This window comes from Octopus bimaculoides, chromosome Z (assembly GCF_046866305.1).
Source record: "Octopus bimaculoides isolate indiv1 chromosome Z, ASM4686630v1, whole genome shotgun sequence".
In the NCBI taxonomy this organism is placed as follows: Eukaryota; Metazoa; Mollusca; class Cephalopoda; order Octopoda; family Octopodidae; genus Octopus; species Octopus bimaculoides.
In genome coordinates, this window is record NC_142944.1 from 47,180,965 (window position 1) to 47,193,253 (window position 12,289).

The 12,289-nt window shown below is 42.9% G+C and overlaps 1 pseudogene; it reads left to right on the plus strand.

The window, feature by feature from the left end:
* The first annotated feature begins 390 nt into the window (after positions 1 to 390).
* The window catches only part of LOC128249615 (tubulin alpha-1C chain pseudogene), a 19,961-nt pseudogene continuing 8,062 nt past the window's right edge, over positions 391 to 12,289 (plus strand).

The window sequence follows — 12,289 nt, forward strand, 5'->3', positions numbered from 1 at the left end:
AGTGTCATGCAAAAGAGTAACAAAGAGAGGGAGTCACCGTGAAAGATGCCTTGTTTGATGTTGAAATTTTTAGATTGGCTCATCCCATAACTATGGTGTATTCCACTTGGCCATGCTACCTTGTAAGAATTTGGAGATGACAGGAGAGATCTTATATATTTCAAGGGCCTTGAGTACCCAGTTATGTGGAATACTATCAAACGCTTTCATATAGTCTATCCATGCAATACTCTGGCAATTCTCATCAATCATTTTACTTATGAGTAATTGATCTTTGCACCCATAAGAATTCCTAATTTTGAGCTTGTGGAAAGAGAGATCTCTATTCAAGGAAAGCGTGTATTCTGTCAGTTAATATGGATGTGAGGATGTTGTAGGTGGTGTTGAGACATGCTATTGGTCGGTAGTTCTTTGGATTTCTTGTGTCTTCAGTTTTTGGTTGAAGGTATGATGTCAATACTGAACCTCTTAACAATTGCTAGTAAGCCCTGTAGTTATTGGTCATCTTTTGCAAAGAGCTTTAAATCAACCTTGTAAAAGAGTTGATTTATATGTTTTATCAAATATTTTATAACCATACTGTACATCATCGAGCAATTTCGAGAGAGGCATTAAGGCTAGACAAAAGAGAAGTGGTGATAATAAGTCACCCTGGAAAATTCCACATGAAATTCTTACATCTCTAGCATTGAGAGATTCATTGTCACTGTTCAAAGTCAGTGTGGTTCTCCATAATCTCATACTTACAGAGCAGTTGCTATTTTATCATTTGCAGACATTTCCTAATCCACCTATGTGGTAAACTATCAAAAGCATTTTTATAGTCTATCCATGCTATCGACAAGGTTTTATGTCGTTTGTGACAAGATCATCTTATGAATGAATGGCTGATCTTTACAACCATAGGATCCACGTTTACATCCTCTACCTTGATACTCTCCCACTTTTGCTCTTCTAAGTCTGTAGATATTCCATCAATCTAAGGGCCTTTTCATTGTGTTTTTTATTCTATCCAAATGTTATTCCAAAATTCTTGCATTTCTTCTTTTGATTGGACAGACTTTACTGTAACTGGTTAGCTGTGATGCTCTTATGTTTACTGTATTGAAAGTGTTTTGCGTAGAATGTGTGCAGTACCCAGTAGTGCAATTTTCTGTATGTTATATATATTTGTAAGTCCTGGTATTTTTGTTATGTATTTGTCTGAATATTTTTTTATTATACCTAAGGCACCTACTATGATAGGAATTGTTTCTGTTTTTAGACTCCACATTCGAGTTATCTCTATTTCCAGGTCTTTGTATTTTGAAAGTTTTTCCATTTCTTTTAGAGAAACGTTGTCATCTGCTGGTATTGATACATCAATTAGAAAGCATTATTATTATTATTATTATTATTATTATTATTATTGTTCAGTAGTTTTATTTTTATAACGTGCTTTCACTTCACTACCGAGCGCAGCTCTGTGCGCCTTGGGTATGTGCTGTGGTTTGCTGTGGTGCTTTTATGTTTACTGTATTGAAAGTGTTTTGCGTAGAATGTGTGCAGTACCCAGTAGTGCAATTTTCTGTATGTTACATATATTTGTAAGTCCTGGTATTTTTGTTATGTATTTGTCTGAGTATTTTTTAATTATACCTAAGGCACCTACTATGATAGGAATTGTTTCTGTTTTTAGATTCCACATTCGAGTTACCTCTATTTCCAGGTCTTTGTATTTTGAAAGTTTTTCCATTTCTTTTAGAGAAACGTTGTCATCTGCTGGTATTGATACATCAATTAGAAAGCATTTTTTTTCTTCATGATCTTTGACAACTATATCTGGTCTATTTGCCTTAATTATTATTATTATTATTATTATTATTATTATTGTTGTTGTTGTTGTTGTTGTTGTTATTATTATTATTATTATTATTATTATTATTATTATTATTGTTATTATTATTATATTATTATTATTATTATTATTGTTGTTGTTGTTGTTGTTATTATTATTATTATTATTAGTATTATTATTGTTATTATTATTATTATTATTATTATTAATTATTATTATTATTATTAATATTATTATTATTATTATTATTATTATTATTATTATTATTATTATTATTATTATTATTATTATTATTATTATTATTATCATTATCATTATTATTATTATTATGCACTTAACGGATTTGTCTATGTCCAAGTTACGTTTCAAGTCCCCGTAGCTTAGAGACGCAACATTTCACTCAAAACATGAAACGTCTCAAGTATCGCTGCCATCTGAATACTTCCCTAAGAAGTTTGGTATTTGCAGCTTTTGATGCTAGAACATTGCTCTCTTTGAGACGGTTCCAAATGCACTGATCACAATAGGTACCACTCTCACTTTTGATGTTCTATGGATTCTTTTCACTTCCACTCCTAAGACTTAGTACTTACCGCCTTCCTCGTCTCTGTTTTGACAACATTCTGGTCAGCAGGTATAGCTACGCTGATGACGGTTCATTCTTTGGACTCCTCCAGTGGGTGACTTATATCTGGTCAGTAATGCTGCAACTTTTTGTCTGTATATACTGGTATATCCCATGTGAGTCTCACCTCATCATTCTTTGCTACTGGAAAAGGTTGGCACACTCTAGCACATACTTCCTGCACAACTCCCAGAGTATATTCTCACTGTCACTTTGTCATGGTGTTATTTGGGCCAGTTTTGAACACCCTCTAAACATATGCCTAACTGTCTCGGATGATTTTCCACATAGTCTACTCAAAGGTGATACGGCTGTCATATCAATACTACACTTGATCGAGTTACTATGTAAAGCTTGTTCTTGTGCTGTAAGAATCGGGTCTTCCGTCTCCTCATTGAAAGGTGGGTGAAAGTTGCGAAAATGGCAAGAGTGGATGGTAGCTCTCTTAGTGCAGACCTGTGAATCGGAGCGAAGGAATTGAAGAGGGCACTTGCTCCTGGGGTTTCGGGGAAATCTCGGACAGTGGGGTTCCTCGATTATCCCGAGGATTATCCCGAGAGGCCTCGATTATTCATAGAGGCCTTCCTGTATCAGGAGGGCCACATCTCTATCATCCACCCCGCCACTTTTTTAACCTTTGTATGTTATGCATATGTCCCTTCTTTTTCTGTGTATACCGTGTATACTTTCTTTCTTTACTTTTTTATCATTTCATTACAGAAACCCACACACTTTATGTCTGTCTTTGTATTGAGTCACTCAACCTTCATCTTCGTTGCAAATAAATGTAAGCATTATTATTACTACTAATGAGAAAGTAGTGCATGCCATCAAAGTGACGCTGGGGTACAAATATACGAAACCCAATATACCCATCATGACTACTCGTCTGATAAGGGTACACCCGGCACATGCATCACAACCAGATATGCGCGACATGGTGATCTCATATCAAGATAAACAGCGCATGACCTTGCAGGTGGGGCCCAGTTAGAATTTTCTTGAGGTCGAGTAGCCCATGCCGCTCAAAAGGTCCTTGAATAAGGTTTGTTTAATGATGTTGAATGAAACACCCATACTTCTAGAGTTGAATTATTCAAACCTCAAAGAATTCCTCTCGACACATGGATATGATGCTCCCTCACTACTTCTGCTCGTGATCAGAGATGCTCATGTCATCAGCCACGAAGGGGCATGCTCAACTCTTTATTATTACAATTAAGGCGGTGAGCTACACCGGACAAAATGCTTAACAGTATTTCATCCGTCTTTACGTTCTGAGTTCAAATGTCGCCGAGGTCGACTTTACCTTTCGTCCTTTCGAGATCGATAAAATAAGTACCAGTTAAGCACTGGAATCGATTTAGTCGACTTACTCCCTCCTCCGAACTTGCTGATCTTGTGCTAAAATTTGAAACCATTATTGTTGTTGTTGTTGTTGTTGTTGTTGTTGTTGTGGTGGTGGTGGTGGTGGTGGTGGTGGTGGTGGTGGTGGTGGTGGTGGTGGTGGTGGTTACGGTGGTGGTGATAGTGGTGGTGGTGTTGGTGGTGTTGGTGGTGGTGGTGTTGGTGATGGCTGTGGTGCCGCTGGTGGCGGTGTTATTAAGGCGAAGTGGAAGAATCGTTAGCACGGTAGACAAAAATGAGAAGCAGTAATTAGTCTGTCTTTACGTTCAAATTCCACTGATTTTGCATATCGAGACTGACAAAATAAATATCAGTTGAACAATGGAGTCGATTCAGTTGGCTTATTTTCTCTCCCAAATATTTCAGGACTTGCTCCTGAAACATTGTTACTCTTGTTGTTGAGGTGACGATCAGGCAGGATCGTTAGAATGCCGGACAAAATGCTTGGCTATATTTACTCCGGCCACCAACACTCACTCATAATTCAAATGCTGTCGAGTCCAACATTGGACTTTCATCCTTTCTGGGCCCATAAATTAAGTACCAGCTGAGCACTGGGGTCGATGTAATTGACTAACCTCCGCCACAAAACTTCACCCTTTGTGTCTGTAATAGAAAGGACTATTATTGTAGTTGTTGTTGTTGCTGTCTTTAGAGTCTGTATCACAAGTTTCTCTTGCACAGGAATTTGAAAAACTTGATATAGTTTACACATTTAGAGATTTATATTGGTTGGCTTGTGTTCTGAAAAAAATCTGGAAGGAACCATTTGGTCTTCGCCTTTCGGCGCTGTATTATTTTCTTACACCATCCAACAATTAATTTCATTACGTTCAACGTTGCGCTACGTTCGTTTGCTGGTGAAAGGAGAAAAACATAAGCACTTCTGAAGGGAGAAGATAAAAGTGGAGAAGAAGGAAAGGAAGGAGTAGGAAGGAAGGAAGGAAGGAAGGAAGGAAGGAAGGAAGAAGAAGAAGAAGAAGAAGAAGAAGAAGAAGAAGAAGAAGAAGAAGAAGAAGAAGAAGAAGAAGAAGACACCCCCACCGCAACAACAACAGCAACATCAATTTTTACATGTTATTATTTATAGATTTAAGACTGCCATGTTGGCAGAATCGTTAGCACGTTGGAAAAAATGCTTGAGTTCAAATACTGTGGTCGACTTTGCTATTAACTTTGCTGAGGGCAATGAAATAAGCACCAGTTAAGCACTGGAAACGATGAAATCGACTTATCTCCACCCACCATCCCACCTCAAAATCTGTTAGTCCTCTGCCAAAGTTTGAAATCATCATCTATAGCATCATGTTTGCGTTTTGAGTTCAAATTCCGTCGAAATCGTCTGTGACTTCCATCGTTACGGTGTCGATAAAATAAGTACCAGTGATGTGCTGGGGTCGATGAAATCGACTTACTCACTCCCAGAAAATGTTAGGCCTTGTGCTCGTACAAGAAATTATTATTTATAGGTCTATGTGCTACGAGATTCAGTGTTCCCAGAAAACATTTATTTGATGTTTTATTGAAAGTTTATAAATTGTAATGATGTCGTGTGTGTGTGTGTGTGTGTGTGTGTGTGTGTGTGTGTGTGTGTGTGTGTGTGTGTGTGTGTGTGTGTGCGTGTGTGTATGTAGGTTCGCGTGCGTACGCGTGCGTGTTTGTGAATATATATCTTTCACAATGTGAAGTTAGTGAAATAAATCGTCTCAACACATCGATAAAACGAATTCAAGCCTAAAATGTGAAGTTGAACGGTAGTGATCGATTAAATATTTGGAAAGAAGGTATTACCCCAACATGCCCACAGCGCAATATATAAATCTATAAAGAGAGAGAAAGAGAGAGAGAGAGAGAAGGGAGAGAGAAACACAGAGAAAGAGAGAGAGTCTGAGAGATGCGTTCCTAAGTTTGTCTCTGTACACATATATAATATATTCCATATATGTGTGTGTCTGCATTCGTGTGAATGTACCTCCCACTCTCTCTTTCTTTCCTTCTCTATCTCAATTTCCCTCTCTATGTATATATATATATATATATATATATATATATATATATTGTTTATATTCCCGTTCCTTTTTTGTCCACGTTTTTTGAAGTGCTGTACCCATATATGCATCTATATATACATGTAGATGTAGGTATGTACATATATGTATGTATAATACAAAGAATATATATACATGTATACACACATATATGTACATACTTACATCTACATGTGTATATATATGCATATCAGGGTACAGGACGTTATAACAATGAACTACAGACAACGGAACGAACACATAGGAACGGAAAGCCACTTGGAATATCCCTTCATCAGCTGTCTCTATTCCAACTAGACGTTTCGAAGATAAGACAGAACGTACTCTAGAATAGTCTCTTCCTGAGTAGTGGATCAACCCACTAGACAGAGGATTCCAAGGTGGCAAACACAAACCAAGACAGGAAAAATTGGACAGTGAAAACAACATTTAAAAGCCGTACGGCAAAACGCGAATCTGAGGTAGAACGCTAGTAGTTTGTCTTGCCTTCACAGCGGCTGGAGTGAAAAGAAAGTTGACCACAGGTCACACGAGAGCAGAGAGGATGGTGGAGGGAGGAAGTGCAACAAGGAGGAAGGGACAGAAGGGTATAGCAGTGAAGTAGAGGCCAGGACAGAGGGATAGATAGAAAGATAGAGGAAGACAGATAGATAAATAGATAGACAGATAGATAGATAGATAGATAGATAGATAGATAGATAGATAGATAGATAGATACATTTCTTTTATTAGCCACACAGGGCTCAACGAAGATGGGACAAATACAATGTAGAGCTTTTCTTTTTGGGAGGGGGAAGGAAGGAAAAAAAAAAAAAAAAAAAAAAAATTGGTGGTGTCGATCAAAAGGGATCGTAGGAAGGGAAAAAGGGGCAGTTCGATCAAAAGGGATCGAAAAAAAAAAGAAAAGGAAAGGCCGATCAATAGGGATCGTGTATCACACAGTAATGTTCTCGTGTAAAAAGAGGGGAGGACAGTTTAGGTTTAGCCGTGGAAGGAAAAGCCCACGGAAAAGACCACGGTAACCTTGGTCAATATTCTCATTGAAGAAACTATAACAGTAAGTGACTCTCTTTTGCCTTTTTTTTTTTTTTTTTTTTTTTTTTTCTTGTTCATAGGGTTATGCTCAAGATGGCTCCGTCGTTCACACGTGCCATCCTTGCTACATTCACCCATCTTTTTTTGAAGCATTCACTAGACAAGACTTCCCTTTCTACTCTCAACTTCCTCTTCAGGTGATACTTGAAGAAGTTGATGAGAGATTGCCCAGAGAGGAAAGTCTTTGTCTCTAGACCTTTCAGACGCGTCCACCATACACATTCTTTCGCCATAGCCACAAGTACGATGAAAATAGCTCTTCCTTCCCGTTTAAAGGAAGGAGGCGCGACAATATTCACGATAGACTCGGCTGATAGACCGACTCGTCCCACACGCGATAGCAGTTGTTCGACGTAAGCCCACAGCTCGGAAATGGTGGGACACTGTACGAGTGCGTGCAGAACGGTTTCGTCGCTCTGCCGGCATCTCGGACAGGTCGGCCCCGTGTTTCTCGAGCCATGCCTGTAGAGCTTATCCCGAACGGGTAGTGCTTCTCGATAGCACTGCCAGGCCAGGGATCTCTGGAAGTTGTCCATAGGTCCCGGCCCGAAGGTCGTCTTAAACAGGCGGGTCAGGTATTCCTCGTCGACGCCCAGGTTCGCCCCGAGATCGTCGTCGTACCTTCCCTCCACTAATCCACTATAGAATGCGTTAGTTGTGATGCAGTCGCTCAAGGTTGACCCGGGTTGTTGGAGTTGCCGAAGAGCAGCGCGACACTCGCGGTGCCATTCGCCCTTCCTCGGCCTCTTCTTGATCCATGACTGCAGTTCGGTCATGGAGACGAGCTGCGGGAAAGCGCGCCGCACAAACGGTGACCACACCTGTTCACCGCTGTCTACGTAGAGCCGGAGATGTCGCAGTCTCAGCGCGTGTCTGCGCATCATCAACCACGGCATGCCCAGTCCTCCTTTTAACGGGTGTTGGCAGCAAACGGATCGCCTAACCATCGGAACGCTTCCTTTCCACAAGAAGCGGAAGAGGATGCGCTCCAGTTTGGTGATGGTAGGGTCGGGACAAGGAACGACGGTCAGGCGGTAGTAGATGACGGACGCGATGTACGTGTTCGCCACCTCCGCCCGACCTTTCAGGGAAAGCTTCCTCTCGGCCCATTGCCGGGCTAGAGTGGCCACCCTTCTCGTTATCTCGTCCCAGTTCTTCTCCGTTTGGAGGTCTGGACCAAACCAGACCCCGAGCATCTCAACCGGACCGTCAGTCCAACGTCCCACGACGGAGGCGCTACTTGACGGCATGGGGTTGCTTCTCCAGGTGCCGAGCCGCAAGCCCACTGACTTATCCCGGTTGATTTTCGCTCCCGTTACCGCTTCGTAGTCTCTCAGTGTCTCGCCGACAAGCTCGATGTGCTTTTGGCTAGACACTATGACGGTGACGTCGTCCGCGTATGCCGACACGCTCGTCCCGCATCCCAACTCTCGCGGGATGCCCCTCAGCGTCGCCAGCTTCCGCAGTAGTGGCTCGAGAGTCAACACGTACAGAAGCGACGAGAGGGGGCATCCCTGACGGACCGAACGTGCAATGTCGAAGGGTCTTGATAGATGCCCATTGACGCGAACTACCGAACGGATGCCTCTGTACAAGGCAGCCATCCAGCCGCGGAAAATGGGACCGAAGCCGGCTGCTATGAGGACAGCCTCCAAGTATTGATGGTCTACCCTATCGAAAGCTTTCGATTGATCTAAATTGATCAGGGCCCCACCCATGCCAGGTTCCTTAACTACCCTCTCTATGATGTAGCGCATCAGATGGAGGTTGTCATGGATGCTCCTGCCCGGCACCGCGCACGTTTGCGCCTTGCCGATCAGTTTCTCGATGACAAGCGCCAACCGCTTGGCTAACACCTTGGCCAAAATTTTCAAGTCTGCATTGAGCAGAGTGATGGGCCTAAAGTTATCTATGACGTCCCCCTTGTTTGGATCTTTCTTCAGCAGCGTTACGGCTCCTCGACTCACAAAACCGGGAATGCTCCCGTTTTGCTGCCAGTTGCAGTACACCGCCACCAAGACGTCTCCAAACAAGTCTGGCTTACAGTTGTAAAGCTCGTAGGGCAGACCATCCAAACCCGGAGATTTGTCCCTCGAGCATCCCGCCATCGCGTCCCTCACTTCCGCCGCCGTGATGGCACCTTCGCAGCACTCCGCCTCTCTTGCCGAGAGTCGTGGCAGGCTGTGCAGGTAGGCACTGAAGTCCACCCTGCGTTCTCGCTCGCCATTCGTCCCAAACAGTCGAGCAAAGTGCCGCTGAAAGGCCTCACACATTTTGCTTGGCTCGAGCAGTTCGCGCCCCTGTTCGTCCACCAGAGACCGAATGGTGGCTTTGTTGCCCTGTTGCGCCTCCGCCACCCGGGCCTCTCGTGCGGCTCCAACACCTTCGTTTCTTAGAGCACGCATCCTAGCCCTGACAACGCACCCTTCGTGTTTGGCGTTGAAGTGTTGGTCAAGGGCCAACCTCGCCGCCAAAACGTCGGATGCGATGCCACTTCTAATTGCCTCTTCTAGCTTCTTAACTAGTTCACCCTCTACTCTGTTTCTGTCTATGGCTAGTGCTTTGCTATACCTAACCGCTTCTGCTTTTATTGCTTTCTTGAGGGCAAACCACCATTTGTTATTGATGATGGCTCCTGTCAAAGCCCTCTTTACTAACGTGCTAATCCGGTCTCTGAAAACTGGTCTCGACGGGAAAGACGCGTTTAGTTTCCAGTAACCGGAGCCCTGCCTATGTGTCTTATCTAAGTCTAGCGTACACGTCACAAGTTTGTGATCCGTGTAGCTGACTATGTGAAATTGTGGACACCCTATGCTATCTCTATCTACTCTCCTACACAGTATTCTATCTAGATACGATCTCGACGACCCGATGCGGTTTGTGCATGTCCACATTGGCGCATTCGGGTAATCGAGTCGGTACCTGTCAAACAGTTGAAAGCGTCTGAGCAGGTCTTTGAGGCATTTGCATCCCCGTCTATTCCTATCTCTGCCCACATAGTCTAGATGCGTGTCCAAGGTAGCATTCCAATCCCCCACTAAAAGTAAAGGACGAGACGTTCCTAGGAATACTTCTAGACGTCGGAAGAAATCCGGCCTACCTGTTAAAGGTGGTGCGTATACTGATATGAGTCGAAAAGCACACCCATCGCTGCCATCGACATCCAGAACAACCAATCTACCCTCCGGGTCTATGAATACTGTCTTTACTTCGAGATCCAGACTCTTGTGAAAGAGTACCGCCGTGCCACTACCGCCCATTCTCGGCAGACAGGGAGAAAAATAAATGTTAAACTGTCTGCCAAACATGGACGATAGGGCCCGCGGATCATGGCGTCTGGTCTCGCTTATGGCTATGATTTCTAGTTTATGTGACTTTATGTCATTTAGGAGGTACCCTTGTTTCCAAGGGGACCCCAAGCCACGCGCATTTACACAACCAATCTTGAGCATCATTTTGATTTGAGTGTTAAAGTTTTATAAAGAGAGTCACTTACCGTTTGAGAGTTTTTGTGTCTCCTCCTTCGGGTTTTCTTCGAGGAGATCACTATATAGTTTTTTCGCCAGGTATTTTTGGCATTTGCCAACTGCCTTTGGAAAAATAGATTTTAGTGTGTGGTGCAGGGTTGGTGTTATGTGTAGTATTTTGATGTGTTCTGGCGGTGTTGTGTATGGGTGGTTGCTGGTTTTTATGTCTTCGTTTGTTATGTTTGTTTTTGTGCTGATGTATTCCATCAACTCTGAGTTTTTTGTGTTGATGGCAGTGAGCATTGTGTGTGTACTTGCTTTTGGGGTTTTGTTGCTTGTGTTGTAGTTGTGTGTGCTTGTGTTGGTGTCTGGAGTGTTTTCGGGAGTTGTGTATCTCCCTGCTTTGTTTGTGTTTGCTTTTCTTTTCTTGCTCCTCTTCCTCCTTCCTTTCTGGGCTATTTGCCATTCCTCATTACTTTCATCTTCCGACGAAGGTTCTGAGGAATCGGAAGGGGGTAGGGGCAAATTGTGAGCGTCTGTGTGTGCTTGTGTGAGTGGTTGTGTTGCTGTTTTTGTTGGTGCTGATGGCTTGTTATTTGTGTGAGGTGTGTGTGATGTGGGGGAAGGGGAAACAGTCTTGGAATTTTCTTTCTTTCCCCTGCTTCCTCACTTGTTGTTTTTGCAGATGTTGTTGTCTTCTCAGTTGCCAGTGTTGCTTGTGTTTCTCTTGTTTTGATTGTTGATGGTGGTGTTGGTAGTAGGGTTTTTTTTCCGGGTTTTGGTGGTTGCCCTTGTTGCTTTTTTTGGTTGGCGGCGGTTGGGCAACTGTCCTTGAGGTGTGCCTCGCTGCCGCATACATAACAACGTGGCCGCCTTCCTTCCACCACTACATATAACTTGTGGTCCTTTGCCAGTTGGATGTGTGTGGGGATCTTTTGGCACTCCTCTTCAGTGATGTGGAGGAGGACTTCGACTTTTTTCCCCCTTCCCAGTTTTTCTCCTCTGCAGTAGCAATTTCTAATATATTTGCCTCCTCCATTTCGAGGCATATAGAACCTACTATCCACTGTGTTTCCACTTGTGAAGGGACATTCTTTACTGTCACCTTCGTCACTCTCTGTCCAAGATAACTCGGTATCATCACCAAGTCATCTGTGTGGAGAGAGAGTGTTGAAAATTCCTTCGCTAACTGTTCGCTCTTAAAGCGTACTAGGACCGTGGCAAATTTTCGTCCCCAAGTAACATGACTTTGAAAGGGCCATATCGGTTTGAGACAAATCTCAATTTTTTGGGTGGAGAAATTCTCCGGTCGCTTCGTTTTCTTGTTGATAAGTCTGTATGATATGTGCTTCTTGTTTGTATTTTCAATAATTGCTTTTGGTATGTGTATGTGTACAGTGTCACCTTCTTTCGTGAGAAGGGATTTTGTGTCATTGATTTGTTTTTGGGTGAATGTTAATATTGTTCTTTTTTCTTTCGTTGCATCGGCAAAATTTGTTTTTGTGATGCTGGCAGATATGTTGTTTGTGGCGTTTGTGGTGTTGTTTATCTTGTTCGTCTTGTAGTTGTTGATGGTGGTATTGACAGTGGTGTTGGTACTGCCAGGTTCAAAGGTGGTGGTAGTGGCGGCAGTGTTTGTCGAAGTAGTGGTGGTGTTGGTGTTGAAGGTCGGTGTCCTGTTGTTGTTGCTGTTGTTATTGTCACTGGTAGTAGCAGTGGTGAGGACAGTGGTCGTGTTAGCAAGGACATTTGTGTCGTTGTCGTTGTTGTTGCTGTTGTTGTTGTTGTCTTTGTCGTTGTTGTTGTTGTT